The sequence below is a fragment of the Mya arenaria genome, chromosome 4 (assembly GCF_026914265.1).
Source record: "Mya arenaria isolate MELC-2E11 chromosome 4, ASM2691426v1".
Lineage (NCBI taxonomy): Eukaryota > Metazoa > Mollusca > Bivalvia > Myida > Myidae > Mya > Mya arenaria.
Window position 1 is genome coordinate 25,574,198 of NC_069125.1, and position 16,976 is coordinate 25,591,173.

The following is a 16,976-nucleotide window of genomic DNA, read 5'->3' on the forward strand; positions in this document are numbered from 1 at the left end:
GCACGTGCATCGCACATTTCTAATATTGTACAAGATCTGCACGTGCATCAACATAGAACACTAAATAAACTTCTGAAAACTATCTTGTATGAGGCTTCAAAATACTTGCCTAGCAGAACATTAATGAGCACGCCAAGCCATATGGACGCCTATTCATGTTCACGTTTACAGAGCTGGGTTGTTAAAGACATTCCACGTGGCCCAATCCAGCTTTAACCCCCGTTATCTTGTTAAATAACATACACACCCATTCATGACAGTCCCCATATAGTGACAAACGAGAATAATCATCCTCTTTATAAAGGTGGATGCAAAATTCAATACACAATTGCGACCCCACTAGTTATCGGTCCCTTTTAAAATCAAAGCGCTGAAAGCGCTGCAAAGGCTGTCGGTGATGTCACTAAAGCAAACAAACACTATCGCTAAGCTCTTTCAAATGAAACGTGATCAAATGATTTCATACAAATGATTAATACCCTTTAAAGTAGATGAAGAAGGATAAATGTAATTATAAAAAGCACAAATATATTGGCTTAAATTAATCATATATCCAGCCTTCAAGATTCTTAATTTAAGTTTCCTAAGTTTGAACCGCTTTAAATCAGTTAAATCATATTCATTATGTTAGAAATGCTTCAATATATGCTATTTGACGTCGCTTATAACAGTTTTTGTAAGCAATTACATACCTTCATTTCATTAGGGTCTGTTGAAGCCAATGTCTTTAAAATGCAAATACAATACAAACTATACCCAAGATTTAAGGGACATAATAAAAATGTAACTTTAAATGATGCTCTTTCAAGCCTAAAATGCCTCCCAGAACTTTTATAAACAGATTCAACATATATATATACAAAATTTGTGCTCTAGTAACTTTTTTTGAAATAAAAGTGAAAATTAATCCGCATGGTGTTGTGGCATCATACCAAGAAAAACTTTACATCTTCAAAATGTGCTTTCTAGTTTGTTTTTATTATAAAAGTGAAAATAAATCTGCATTGTGCTGAAGAAAAATACTAATGTCCTAACGTTCAAACCTGCAGCATTAATTAGCGCCATGTTGTCAAAAATATCTGGACAATTGAATGAAATATGCATGGACCGAAATGATAGCTGTTTTTTTTTTCATTAACAAAAGATGCCTTTACAGTTTTAAGATTATGACCATTCAAAGTATGAGGGTAGTTGGTACAATTTTCAATCATATTCAGATGATGGCTAATACTTGCTGATAAATATGTATCCTCTTAGCAGCAGGGAATAAGTAAATGACAAAGTGTTAATGACCAATATTGGAATTGTGACCTTGACCTTGTGATCTGCTGGTCACCCCCATCCTAAATTTCAAGTTTGAAAGCCATGGATGCAGGCTTTGTCAAGTTGTCACACATACAAGCTTTATGCGTTTAATGTCTCTGCTTTAAAGCTGCACTCTCATAGATTAACCGGTTTTACAACTTTTGTATTTTTTGTCTGCAATTTTTTTAGTGAATAAACAACTCTGACTTGAAAGTAACAAATGAAGACGTTATAGTGAAGGATTTGCCATATCATTTTTTTAATCGTAAAAAAGTCCGTCAACGTACACATATTTGGACTATTCACTAAGAGATGTAGATGAGATGTTCCTCCGTGTCCTTAATCGATCACTTCCTGGCAAGTCAAGTAATATTTATTTTCTGAAGTCGGATGGCATAACAAGTCACATAAGCTCTTATGAGCTTTTTACACCAACTTACATACTATCACATGCATAGTTAATATAAATGTTCAAGTTAAGAGCTAAGTTACTAAAAGTACATACGTGTTACAATATGAAATTAAGCCAGACAACATACAACAATCACAAGCAAATAGCTTCAGTAGCATACAGTCAACTAGATAGCCCATTAAAAGCCCATTAAAGGTACATAAATAGCTCATAAATAACGCATAAATTACAGATAAATAACATAACAAGCGCAGCAAGCATTGGCAACATAGATAATAACAATTAGGGCAATGGACAAGATGCATGCTGATATGGGTACATAAGACACAGAGGCGAGCAGATTAGAATAACTGAGCTTAAGAAATCCAGTATGTTGCCGCCAGTTGACCATGGGAAGCTGAATTCTTTATGTAAATCCACACGATGAGCAGGAGCATTCATCTCCCTGCCAAGTAATAACTAAGGCGCGAAATGGTTAAAAAAGTGGCATTTCGAAAGTCATCTTAATGCTGATTCCATAGTTTGGCGGCAGCATACCGAAAAGATTTCTTGTCATACCTTTCTGTTCTTGGTTGTGGAGCATCAACAATGTTTGTGTGTCTAAAATGATAATTAACAGGTTTATATTTCATAAGAGCATTCAAATATTCTGGAGACATATTGTTCAAAATTTTGTATGTTTTTAAGGCAATTGTTCCTAGTCTTTTAACTTTTAAAGAGATAAGACCAGATATTACAAGTAACTGTCCATAGCTGCTAGTATAGTCTTAGTGCTCTATATTGATTTTTTTCCATTTTCCTGGTGTTCGATTCGTTAGCAATAGAATGCCAACTTAAAGGGCAGTAGCTGAAGTTAGACATCATAAAAGAGTAATAAATTGTTAATCTGCCTAATCTATTTATATGTTTATCTATTCTTTTTAAAACATTCAGTTGTCTGGAGGCTTTTCTACACATACTAGCAACATGTGAAATAAAATTTAGCAAAAAGTGTAGATTAACACCAAGCAGCTTCACTTCGTCGTCACATGATATTTCTATGTAATGGAATTCAAATTTCACTTGCTGCTGGTGTGTTTTCTTGCCAAGAGCTATCGCGTGAAATTTCTCCGGGTTTGCCTTCATCTGATATTTTGAGAACCAGTCTATAAGGGTTAAGCTATCATTTTCTAATGTACTTATTAAATCTGTGAACCAGTGACTTGAGTAAGAAAGAGTGTTATCGTCTGCATAATTGTATAGCTGACTCCTGTAAATGAAGTAGAAGATATCGTTGATAAAAATATTAAAAAGTATCGGACCGAGTATTGAGCCCTGTGGTACACCTTTAACAATGTTGTGATAATCACTAAATATGTTTCCAATTTTTGTACATTGCTTTCTGGAAGAAAGGTAAATTTTGATAAGTCTTAGAGATTGTTCAGAAACACCATAGAATTTCATTTTCAATAACAATAGGTTATGGGGTAAACAGTCAAAGGCCTTTGAGAGATCCATCAGAATTGCTGCCAAATACTGATTTTTGTCTAAGAAGGAAAGGGTTAAATACTTTGTCAAAGAATGACATCAGTTGTTCATAAATGGCCTTCTCAAACACCTTTGACATCACAGGTAAAAGGCTGACAGGTCTATGGTTGTTACTCTTATCTAAAATGCTATTTTTCTTGTGTATTGGAACAACTTGTGCTTTTTTCATATTGTCTGGGAAAGTTGACTCCACTAGATATCTATTCATCATCTCAGTTAGTGGTTGTGCAATAACAGGGGAAGCGATTTTTAACATTTTAAAAGAAATTTTATCACACTTAGTTGCCTTTTTATACTCATATTTCTAATTTGTTTGTTTACAAAATCTACGGAGACAGGTTTAAATTATAACTCTTCAGTAATACGGGTAGTTTCCTTAATTTTATTGATACTTACATGATTGTCATCACAATGGGTGTTACTGTCACCTATATACTTCGCCACATTGATATAGAAATCATTAAAAACATTACTGATTTCAACTTGGTCAGAAATAAGTGAGTCATGTTCACTAAGCACAAAATTCTTTTGACAAGTAGTACCCTTATTAGTGACGAAAGGTTTGATTGATTTCCAAGAGTCAGTTTGCTTACAGCCTACAGAGCATCTGTCTAAGAAATATTTTTTTATTGATTTTTTCTTAATTTTATTAACTTGATTTCTCATTTGCCTGTAGTTTTCCCATTTGGTTGCATTGTTATTCCTTAAATATTTATTAAATAATAAATTTTCTTCTTATAAATGGCTTTTCTTAAGGCAGAGTTCATGAAAGGGGCAGGCTGTAAAGGTTTCCTTCTTTGCTTAATCGGATCATGTTTGTCAAAAAATTCAGTCACACCTGTTGAGAATTTGTCAAAAACTGAGTTAATATCATAACCATTATTAATAAAAGATAAATCTGAGCTTCTAAAATCATTTAAAAATTATGTTTCGCTAAAAAAATTAAAACTCCTGTAGCTAATCCACCTTGCTTTATATTTTGGTACTGTTAAATTTAGAGTAAGACCAATCATGTTATGGCTGTCACTTATGCTACAGTTAAAATTAATAACATCAGGACATTTTTTGTTACATTAGTAAGTTTAACAGTGGGTGTATGATTTGCAGAATAACAAGTAGCTACTTTGACCATGTTAGTCAGGTCAAATATATCACATATCTCATCTATATTTGTACATTTGTCCTTCACAAGGCAGTCATAGTTCAAATCCCCTAGGAATATATAATTATCATAATTTGCAACACTTTTATCTAAGGACTTGTATAAATCATCAACAGATTCAGTATCATTCATACTTGGTATGCAATAAAGTCCTGAGATTAACCATTTAGATCATTCTATCATTACCTCAATGCAGATAGATTCAACAGCACTGAATTCTAAATGTTTCTTCCGATCGCCGGCTAAGTCAGATCTGAGAAAGGCTGCTATCCCTCCACCATGTGCGTTCCTGTCTGCCCTCCAGAAGTGGTAGTTGTCAACTTGAAATTGAGAATCGACAAATCTATCGTCAAGTTTGGTTTCAGAAATAAAAAGTAGGTCAACAGAGTTTTTCAATAATAGTTCTTTCATATGTCTAAACTTATTCGGCAGGCTATTGATGTTCACGTAGGCCGATAAAAAATTGTTTGGATATTCCTTGCGGAGTAGATGTAATTCGCCAAAGATGTCACTGTTGTTTTGTTAGTTTTCATTAATAGTCTTTTCCATATCTTTGGAGGTAATTGACTCCGTAGTATAGTCGCATAAAACACTTGCAGCCGAAAAGAAAGAGTCTGCAAAATGAAAAATTTCACATTGGTTGCATGTCCAAGATTCCGAGCTATTGCCGAGTCTGATGTTCTCTTGTGGAGCAATATTGGCACACTTTGTGTGAATCCATTTGTAACAAGCCTCACTCCCCAATGCTCTGCGATTACTAGCCACTGGTCGGTTGCATTTGCCACATGGGTACTCGGTAGGTTCAGGGTTAAGTGCAATATCTCCAGCCATTACTAACAGGTACCTTTTATAACACTGCCTGATTTTTATAGGCTGTGACTGAACACGTCGTGTAAATTTCAGATGAAAGTAAATAACACTATGAGTGTTCACCGTGTGGTTGGACACATATTGTTCATCGCCAATTTGACTTTCTTTGGTTGTGCAAATGAAATGAAAGCACAAAACAATATCGACGGAAGTATTTTAGCGGCGGATGCCATATTGGTTGGGCACTAGTGCTAGGCGCTTTCCAGGTGATACAGTCAAGCGTCAAATGGCACTGACTTAGGTAAAATATTTTCAAATACGACAAGCTATGATAAAAAATGCATGCGATGAGTTAAGGTGATCAGTAAAACATTTATAAAAGTATCCTTGGTTAAAAAGTTCATTAAAAGTTCCAGGTATCGAAGAAATTCAGTTTTTCTTGATGGAAATTCAGTTAGATGTTATTCAACTGCGCATGCGTCGCGGTTTTGGCAGCTCATTTCTGGATTGTCTCCATCCAAATCAATATCTTTAGACGCTTACATTGATGCCATTTTTGCTTCGACTGATGTTGAAGCAATAACACTAAATACGGGTCGGTTATTTTGTAGAGAAACGTGTTCGAAGTAACTTTCAATTTCATTTCCGCATAATCGCCGCCATATTGTATGACTTTAAAAACTACACCCTATAGTACAGAATAACAATAGGCATTACGTTGACACACTGTGATAGTATAATCCGAATAACTTACTCAAACAAATACAATAGTTCAATTCCTGTTGAAAAAAAAAATCATTTGAAACATAAAAGCTATTTAACAAAATATTACATGACATGAACTCGTTAACCGCGTATGATTTATTTCTTAATAGCTTTTATTCATAAAATATGTTCTTTGCCGGGTCATTCTTGAATGCCGGGATATGTGTGACGTCACACGGGGTGCAAACATGTGGCGTAGCTTACTTTTGGTTGTAGTGTAAAATGAATTCGTATGTAAATGCTATATTTTCATTTTTTTTGTTCAATAGAACTCATCAAATTGCAAGTACGACTATACTAAAAGTAACACGTAATGTTTTGTCATGAAAAAATGCAATAACGTGTTAAATACGCAAGTACTTGACGCACCACATTCACGTTAGCAGTTCTGTTGCTAAGCAGGTGGTGTTTATTAATATATTCATGTTCAATATGTCGTCAAAAGACTGTCGGCTTGGAGCCGACAGTTTATAAATGAGCAATACTGTTTGCAGAAGTTGGGTAACAACTTATTTCGCTGAGCAAAAAAAGGAGGCTTATAATAGTGAACGTAACGTCTACTATTAATGCTTAAAATAGGCCGACCGGATAAAGTATGCATTTTTTTTTAAAATTCAAACGTCTTAAATATTCTGATTTCTGATATCGTCAGATATGCAGGATATGTATCATGCCAATTCGAAATAATTCGAGGAAGCGCCTGTCAAATTGTCGAAGTGTTCAAACCATGTTTATGTTGATAAACTCTTTTTAAAATTCAGTGAAAGCCTTTATTTTGGTCAATGGTCATGTCCGCCGTATGTAGTAGCCCGACTTATACCCAATTTATACATCAACTTGTTGCTTCCAGCGCTTAATTGAAATCGTTTACCAACAAACCCGCACGTGAAACATAGAGATTATCGCATACAATCCGAACATGATATCATTCAGTTAAAGCAAGTAGACGTTGAAAGCAGGAATTAAATATGGACCCCCGACATACACGTGTTTACTCAGGACTTAGAAATATAATAACTTTGAATTAGATGAAATATTTGATGATCTTTTACAAAACAAGCCAGAAACTCATTTTATCATATGGTATGTCGAGGCGTACATCCCTTTGGAGATGACTTACTGGTGTAATGAAGCCTCAACACCAAACGTGTCCTTTCTACACCTTTTTAAGGCGCTGAGCTATGGAAAAAACACAACAGAGTCTGTTAACGATGACCTTGACAAGTTCCAACACCCGGTTGCCAAGTAAATACAATGTTTAACTTTGCGGACAAGATCCGTACGACATGACCATATCTGTGGACGCTTTATATGGAATAAGCTCGGAGGTGTAATTAAGAAAACTATTTCTGCACAAAATACTGTCACTTCCAGAATAGCAAATAACAAAAGAGATCTTTAAAGGATAAAAAGTGGTTTACCTTGGGCTTAATATCCGATATATGTAAATTACTCAATATATACAATCGTTGTTATTGATGTGCATGGACATTTGCGACCAAAATTATATATTGAAGTTTCGTTTGTTTCCCGTCAAAAAGCTCGTTGCCGTTACCTGTCTGGTCGTGTGCCTACAGCGATAATTTAAATAAGGTTCATGACGTTCAAAATGTGAGCTCATAGTGTGTATTATTTTCTTCAGTATTTTCCTCTTCAAAGCCCGTCATTTGAATATGTCAAAGTATGTTCAATTGACAGCAGTTTATAAGTGACTAATGTTCAAACTTCCTGTCTCCCATTTAGTAAAATACTACTAAGGTCACACAAAATTGTTATTTTTTGACCGTCTGATTTATTTTAGTCGAGAAAAGTTAAGTAAATAAAACATATTTTTTTTCATCTATTTGAAGAACAGGAACGGGTGAATTTTAACCTATTTTCCCATTAAACGATTATCCTGTTCATTATCCCTGCTAAAGTGACACTCAAAATCAACATAAATTTTGAATGATAAACCTTTAACTACTTCCTAAATAGTTTTTACAGAAAATATTAATTACTGATCTTGTTAGATTGTAACTGTGTATTTATCAGACATTGTTGTAACGCCTTAAAGTTTAAAACTATTAGAGCAATACTACAGCCTTATTAATATCAACCAGCCTGTATTTGATTTTGGTGGATGATAGGAATATTATATGAAAAACAATAGAAACAGTTTATGTTTAAATGATTAGGCGCAAGGGTATTCAAAATATTAAGTGGTTGTAGATGTAAGGGCATAACCATTCCAAGGTTTCAAACTGCACGTCAACCGCTTTAATGTAAACACGCAGTTAATGAATTCGTGGTCAAGCTGTTAAGATATTGTTTAGACTTATAATCCGTATTGAAAATAATGGACCTCACTTATTTAGTGAAAATAAGAAAGATGTTTATATAAATATTGAATAATAAATGCTGTGTATATAAATTGTGATGGATGGTCGTTTATATTCCAATAACGATGTTCAATTGTTCTATAAAAAGGGCAGTTGGACGAGCTGATTTATTTTATAAATATTAGTCATTCAATAATAAGGTCAGTAAGGATAAAATAATATTCCCCTCTCTTTGTTTTGACTGTAATTAAGCAATTTATAAATTAATGCAAACACATTTAAGATACAACTTCCCTAAATAAACACTAACCACAACATCCTTTAGCATATTGTTTTACGCACTCATTTCACGCAGATTTTTTTATTGCTCATGTCTGCTATCAAACCGGGGTTTTTTTGCCAATCGGATTAGGCAAATCACGTCCAACGTAAACTTTTTACGTCCAGAAAACAGAACAATATATGTACAAGAATTGTTTCTATGCAGTAAAACTGGGCGGCGGTTCCTTTTGGCGTATTTGTCCACCAAGATATGTTGTTTGGGAAACTTTTCTAAAATACCTTCTTAGTAACTGTGTATCAACATATATTGCATTTTAATAAATGCCCGTTTTTCATTCAAACGGTGTTTGTTTTCCTTCAATCCATACTAGTTCGACGTCCCTGTACATATGTTACTTTGACCTAGCTACATAAAATACATAAATGCAATTTTATGCAAAAATAAAATTATTTATGGCGTTGTACAATTATTAAGCTTTATTTCTGTACGTCCGTGACACGGGGTTTAGACAATATCTCGGGAATTAGCTATACGCTCACTTTATCCCAGAAGCCAATCAACTCCCCCCTTACCGTCTCACGTGACGCTAAAGGCCAATCAGAAGGCGTCTGCCATTCTTCTTTATTATTTCTGGCGTATGCAAAGCGCTCGCCAGTCTCTGGAATTTATTTTACCACCACCTCCACACACCCACCACTTTCATTAGTAGCGTTTTTGTAACCCACAAGGTTCACCCTATTTCTTTTCTCCGTTTCTTTCACTTAAAGGCTCCGTACCTTAAGACATAACATTTTTTGTTGTTGTTTTGTTTTTTCCGTGCACCGTTTTGTATTTTCCTTTTGCTTTATTACTGTTATACCGAATATGTACTCCCAATTTTGTTAATTTTGGGATTTAATATTGTTTTTCGTAACTTTATGATTTTCTTTCTGACCTCTTTGTTAAAATATTCATCTATTGAGTGAGCGGTTTTGTCTACCCAGATGTTTTTTCGGAAAACTTTTTCTAAAATACCTTCTAAGTAACTTATCAACATTTATGGCATTATGTTTTCTTTCAATCCATACCAGTTCGACGTCCCTGTACATATGTAACTTTGACCTTGGACAATATATAAAAGCTGTACTCTGACGTAATGACTGTTTTGAGAACATATTTAATTCTTTGTTTTTGAATGAGCCAATTCCTGCATAAATGTCTGAACACCAGTGATACAAGGCTGTTGACAAAATATCAGATCGCAGTTAAAATCAGCTAATTATGAGACAAAACTAAAACAAATGTTCAAACTGTCAATCTGTGAGAGTGCAGCTTTAATGTTTTCAAAAGGTCATTATATAATCAGAAAAAAATGTTCCTTTTTATAATACCTATTTAAGACTACTATTGATATGTCGTTTCAATCATATACTTTTCTTCTTTCATGCATGCATTAAGTGAATGTTCAGTTCACTCCTTTAAACAAGTAAATGTACGTAATACCATGTATGACATCTAAACACATTATTGAGAGAATGATTAAATGATTAGGTTTGACTGTTTATGTTTAAGTATTTAATTATATGAATTTGAGTACACATGAACTGTTATGAATTAAACTAATTCCCAGCAGACACACAACGTCGTTTTAACGTTGAAATATTTTAAGTTTCGCGGTAAGTAGGTGACCCAATATGGGATATACGGGGCAACGGAACCATATCTGGTGAGAGCGAAGCTCGAACCAGAATATGGTTTCCATCGCCCCGTTTAGTACAGTATAGTATTGGTCACGACGTCGATCAACAATATCTTAACATTGAAACAACGCCGAAGCATCAAGGTTGGAACACAGTAAAAAGATGAAAAACTGGCACTCAGTAGCGTTGATTTGGGGTTTTAGACCGAGTGCGAATGTTTATTTATTAATTGTTACTTAAAATAATACGTAATCTTTTTTTAAAATGGCTAGGAACTTTGGTTATCCCTTTTTACTATTATGACCGCAGATACATATTCAAAAACATGATGTGGTCGAGAACATGAGAAAAATATAAAAACAAACAACATAAATGCAATCCGACTGAGGCCTTAAACCGTCAGTAATTGTATAGTATTATCACAAATGAATACAGTGTTTGCGGCATATAACCACAAGGTGAAAACAAAAGCATGAAAAATAAAAACTGCGGCCTTTAACCGTCAGAGATTGTACAAAAAATTGGCAAGAATGACCATTTGGCCATAGAGGCAAGCGGTCCTTATTTTTCATACATTTTCCTTATTTTCCTTATTTTTTTATATTCCTTCGTACTTTTTCCTACTTTTTGGTCCAAAACTCCTGAAATTTCCTACTTTTTTGGTTCAAGTTGTGTATTTCACAATTACCTTATATTAATAGTTAGAAAATGGTAGTATATTTGTAGGATCTTTTTAATTGGAAGTGCATAGAAGACTGGAATCATCTTGATGAGACTGTACAGACTGGGGGTGCAGACTGGGGGCCTGTGGCTGCTTACTTCATGGTAAGAATTGACTTTATTAGTTTTGCGTCTTGTTTATGTTGTATAGTCATTCCAGAACAATCCTATATTTGACATGATTCAGTACTCAGTAGAGATTTTGTCAATGTTAAATGTTCTCAGTGATGATATGCGGTGCCACAATGCCTTTATAACATAGTAAAACCATACACAATATACATGTACAATCCTTTGGATAATTATACATGTACAATCCATTCGATAATTGAAAATCATTTTAAAAATTGGTATGTAATTTCATGTATATTAATGATAGTTTTAAACTAAATAGGTTGTATAACTTGTAAGTGAAACTTTACTTGATAAATTTCCCCCCATTTAAATTATCACCTATATTTTGTAAAACCTAATATGTTTTTTTTTTAAAGAAGATCTTTTCATTACTAAAATATTTGTAAAATAGATTTTTAGCTAGAGTCCACAGTTATAGTCCAATGTTCATGAAACATGGGTAGAATGTTTGTCTATGAAAAGGATTTAGAATATATGTCATGTGGGTTAAAAAAGTTGGTCACTGGTCAAATTGAAGAAAAACCTAATTAACAGCTTAGCAGCCACATTTTTAGCCATATTTTCATGAAACTTGGCCAAAATGATAGTCTCAATAAAATCTCAGTCAATTTTGAATATGCACAGTCAAAAACTAGGTAAGTATGTCAACCAACTGAAAAAAGTAACAGTTAAGAGTTAACATTTTGGTTAAATCTTCAAGAAACTTGTTACTCGGGTGAGAACTATAGCTCTTTTGTTTCCTGTAGTATGTGATGTGATATTCATTACAAAAATATATTTAAAGCAGTAAAATATCTGTCACCATTTTTCAACTTAAACTCTCTCAAGTCATTATTTTACACTATGTTTGTCATTATACTTGAGATAGCAACATATATTTATTTTACAACTTCAGTTTGTTTATATAACGATAGATTTTCATTAACCGTCTTTTGAAATACTTGGTGCATTATATTTTGAGTAATTATTTGTTGACACAATTACAGATAAATACACTGTGCTTGTTTCATCATAAACATTTAATAAAAGGCATCTATTCAGATGATTTTTAACTATCCTGTACCATATATGGTAAATACTGGCAATGGCACAAACGTCTGAGAGAAAATTGTGTTTTTCAAAAGCAATTTGGAAATACCAAACCTGTCTGCTTGATTGTCTGCTGTTTTGCTATTTAGAATGTTATTTGATTTTTAACTGTGTCTGAAGGCACACAGTGTTGATATGTTGTTTGATCCTTTTGTCCATATAGTTTAGTATCATAGCTTTTGAAACAAGAAACAGTTACAAAATCAGATGCATTAATATGGTGATGGTGATATACTAATCTTTAGCTTTTAACAGGGATTATTATGATGCACTAGTATGATAAACAATGGCTGGTGGAAAAACAAAATTTAATGAATCCTGGTTGGAAGAAGTTGACTCAAGTGGTAATAAACTATCATCATGGTGCAGAAGAGATGTCAGTGATATTTTTGCTGCATTTTGTTTTGTGTGTCAGAAGACAATATCATGTACAAATGCTGGCATGAAACAACTCCTGAAACATACTGATGGACAAAAACACAAGGAAAGGATAAAATGTAGACTGGACAGTTCCCAGAAAAATATCTTTCTTAGTGATGACAACAACCAAGCACATCATCAGCAACTCAAGGTGGTGGAGATGCTGGTGAAGCCAAACAGAATATGATACAACTTCAGTCCTTGTCTGTCAAACAACAAGTGCAGAATGCGGAAATTCTATGGGCTCTTAAAGTGGCAGAGAGTGGATATAGCTATAGGTCTTGTGATGGGACCCCTGAGCTTTTTCAGGCCATGTTCCCTGGAAACATAAGCAAGGACTTTCAGATGAGTCGATCAAAAATATCATACATGATGTCAGATGGACTACGCCCATATTTTCGGAAAAGGATTGCAGAAAAAATACATGAGTCTAAGTGTTCATTTACTCTCCAATATGACGAAACAGGAACTGTGCAGGGAAAGAAACAGTGTGATATTCTGCTTCGGTTTTGGGATGAAGGACAAGTCCGTACTGTTTTTCTAAAGAGCTTACTGTTTGGTCATGCGAAAGGGAAGGATGTTGGGCAAGTTCTTTTGGACTGTTTATCAGAACCTGGTTGTGAGATTCCTTTAAACCAGTTATTGTCCCTTGGTAGTCATGGTCCCAACGTTAACAATCAATATGGTCATATGTTAATAAGCACAAGACAGAAATTGGTCACACTGGTTTAGTGGATTTTATTCCTTGTCGAGTACATGTTGTCCATAATGCATTTCGCAAAGGCTTGTATGTCTTTGGAGAGGGAGCTGAGCAGTTGTCCATGGACCTCTTCCAATGGTTTAAAAGTCATACCTGTCAGAGAGAAGACTACAGTTTGACCCTTGCAGACTTGGGTATGGATGAAGAGATGTTTGTGCGTCATGTCCAGTGTAGATGGCTCACTCTACTGCCAGCTCTTGAAAGAGTTGAACGACATTGGAAAGCAGCAAAAAACTACTTCTTAAAGGAGCTTCCAAGAAGCTAAAAATGTGAGATATCAAAGGATATGTGAGATGTTGAAGTCAGTTTCTACATTAGTTAAAATCCAGTTCCTTTTGAGCACAGGCCCCATCTTTGAACGCTTCTTGACCCTGTTTCAAAAGCAGGAACCACTTGTACACCTCCTGTATGCTGAATCTTCAGAACTTCTGAGAACCTTGCTGCTCAGGTTCATGAAACAAGATGTAGTAGTTACAGCCAAAGGATCAAAACTGCTTGATGTTGATGTCAAAGATCCCGAGAAATGCCTTGACTTGAATAAGATGGAAGTTGGTGGAAACACTCCAGAAACTTTGTCAAAACTAAATACTGGAAAGCAAAAGGTAATGCTATATGACATAAGAAAGTTCTACCAGGAAGTTACAAGTTACTTGTCCAAGAAACTCCCAATCAGTGTTCCACTGATAAAGTATGTTCAGTGCCTTCATCCAGAAGTACGTGATCAGCAAACAGCATCTGGATTGCTGAAAAACCTGAGCCAGTCATTGCCAAATGTACCAAAAGAAGAATTGCCTCTGGTATGTGATGAATGGAGAATCTATTGTATGGAAGAGATTCCTGACAACATCATCTATGATGAGAAGGGTGATATTAAAAGGATAGACCAGTACTGGAACCATGTTCTAAGCTTGAAGAACTCAAATAGCAAACTGCGATACCCTTATCTGAAAAAGGTTGTTACATCTTGCCTTTGCCTTAGCCATGGCAATGCTGATGTTGAAAGAAATCTCTCGACAAACAAAAAGCTTTTGACAAATGAAGGACTTTGCTCTCGAAGACGTCATTGAATGGTTTGAGAATCACCAGAGATTCCATTGAAAGTTATGGATCTGCAGCTAATGTACCTCTTACCCAAGAAATGAAAAACAAAGTCAAGGAGGCTTACTCCTGTTACCAGAGTAGACGAGAGGAAGAAAAAGCTGAAGAAATGTTAAAGAATAAGCACAAAAAGGATGTGGCTGAGCAAAATGAAACAGAACAGAAGTTGTTGAAAGAAAATGAAGAAAGGAAGAGAAAGATCCAACAAAAAGAAATGCAGGATAAACTAACAGAGGAGGAACTTAGTAGTAAGATGAAAAAAGCAACTGATGTTTTTGAAGAAGCTAATAAAAAGTTGTCAGAGGCTATTAAAAAGAAAGATTTCACTCTACTGAACATAGCCCAAGGTTTGTTAGAAGTTGCCAAAAAGGACTTGGATAAGGCAACGGAAGCATTAGTGAAATGCACAGAGCAAAGAGAAGAAATTGATATTAAACGCAGGAAATTGATTGATAGTTATACACAGAGGTACAACACAAAAGTTGCAAGCTGTTCACAGTCAGATAAAACCAAACTATGCTAAATCGACAACTAAAACTTGCAATTTGTGACTAATGAAAAAAGTATAACAAACCAGTACCCAATGACTACTTAAGAAGACATTAAGGTGGCTCAGTGTTCTAATATTTTAGAAGATTACTTGGACAATTGCTCATATAAAATAATGTGCTTCCCACTAACATGCAAATAGTGTATAACATAGATAAATTGGGTGTACATGATACTGGTTGCTGTTTTGAAAGCTTTGCTGTATATGTGCTCTATCTTGATTTGTTGATTATGTTAACCAAATCAAAATGTTCCTATTACTATGTCAGAATTATATGTGCATGATAGCTAGATGTAAGCTAACCATATAGGCTTGTGTACCTAGCTTGTAAACACATTGTATAAATCTTAAGAATGCTTACTAGTAGCTTATATTACCTGAAATTGATGCCTAGTATCTCTTATTGCACTATTTTACTAATACGTTTTTATATTCACCTTTGTAAACATAGCTTTTGTATGCAAATAATATGTTTGCTATGCACTTAATACCATTACCGTTCTTTTATAAAGATTTTACTGTGCAATACCTTTGTATGTTGTTTGACTGTTTGATTTAATAAAAAACTTTATTCCAGATCACACCAAGGTGAAAGATGTATGAGAGTCAAAATACCAGTCTATGCAGTCTCGTCAAGATGTATTCCAGTTTGCAATTAATGTCTGTGAGTAATACAAAGTTCTGCCCAGGTATGTAAAACTCCTACTTTTTAGTACAAATTCCTTACTTTTCCTACTTTTCTCCTACTTTTTGGTAAATTTTATTCCTACTTTTCTCCTACTTTTTACAAGAGGTTCACTTGACAGCCTGTAGAGGCTGTTTGAGATCAAAGGTAAAAGAAGGTTACATGGCACTTAATAAAAACTGCGGCCTTCAATCGTCAGACTATAAACACAAAAACAAAAAAACAAAAACGCAATACTTAAAGGCAAAATCTAACCGTCAGACTATAAACACAAAAACAAAAAAACAAAACGGCAATACTTTAAAGCAAAATAATTACAGCAATGAAGTGTACCACAGTTGTGGTAAAACATTTAGCACAGGTTTACCGCGGCCTTAAACTGTCGGTTAAACCAGTGTAAGTCATCGAATTATATCAGTAAACATACATGTACATAAAAAAGTGCACTGCGGCCTTAAACCGTCGGTAAAACCAATGTATCTTTAGAACTACATGAGTCAACGTACACATAAAAAAGAGCACCGCGGCCTTAAACTGTCGGGTTAACCTGTGTATCTTTAGAACTACGACAATGAACAACATATAAAAATGAGCACCGCGGCCTTAAACCGTCGGTGAAATGGTTCTAATGTTTATACAGCAAATAACAGCAGGAAAATAGAAATTGAAAAACCACCGCGGCCTTAAACCGTCGGTGAGACTGAGTTATGCAAAGTGTAGTGTTAACCGATGGTAATGGCATTCAATATCCTGGGATACTTAAGAGTGATGAGTAGATCTGCTATATAGAACCGTCAGAACTAGTGGTCAAGACGGATATGAAATAATAGGATGATCTGCTGTCTTTAACCGACAGATCAAAACCGTGTAAGTAGGAATGTAAGCATGAGGGGAGGGTTTCAACGTGTGAGAGGTGACGTGTATTATAAGGAAGCAGCTGAATGCCGCTGGCAAGGTTATTGGATATGAGAAATAGTGATGTTGTTGGGGCATGTATAGCTGAAAATGAAACAGGTGGTAACCTGTATACCAGAAAAGGGCAAAAAAAGAAGAGCATTGAAAAGTGCGGTTTGAGGAAATAGGGTAACAGGGCCTAAACTAAGCACAATGTAGTGTGCACCTGAAACATGGGGGGATTTATGTTTGACCAATGAAATTGGGTATAGTGTGTCATGGTAATTTGACGGTGTCTCGTTTGCTTGAGAACTTGCAGTGGTAGGCTGCGTGGGACCCCCTGCAGAAACCACAGATGTGA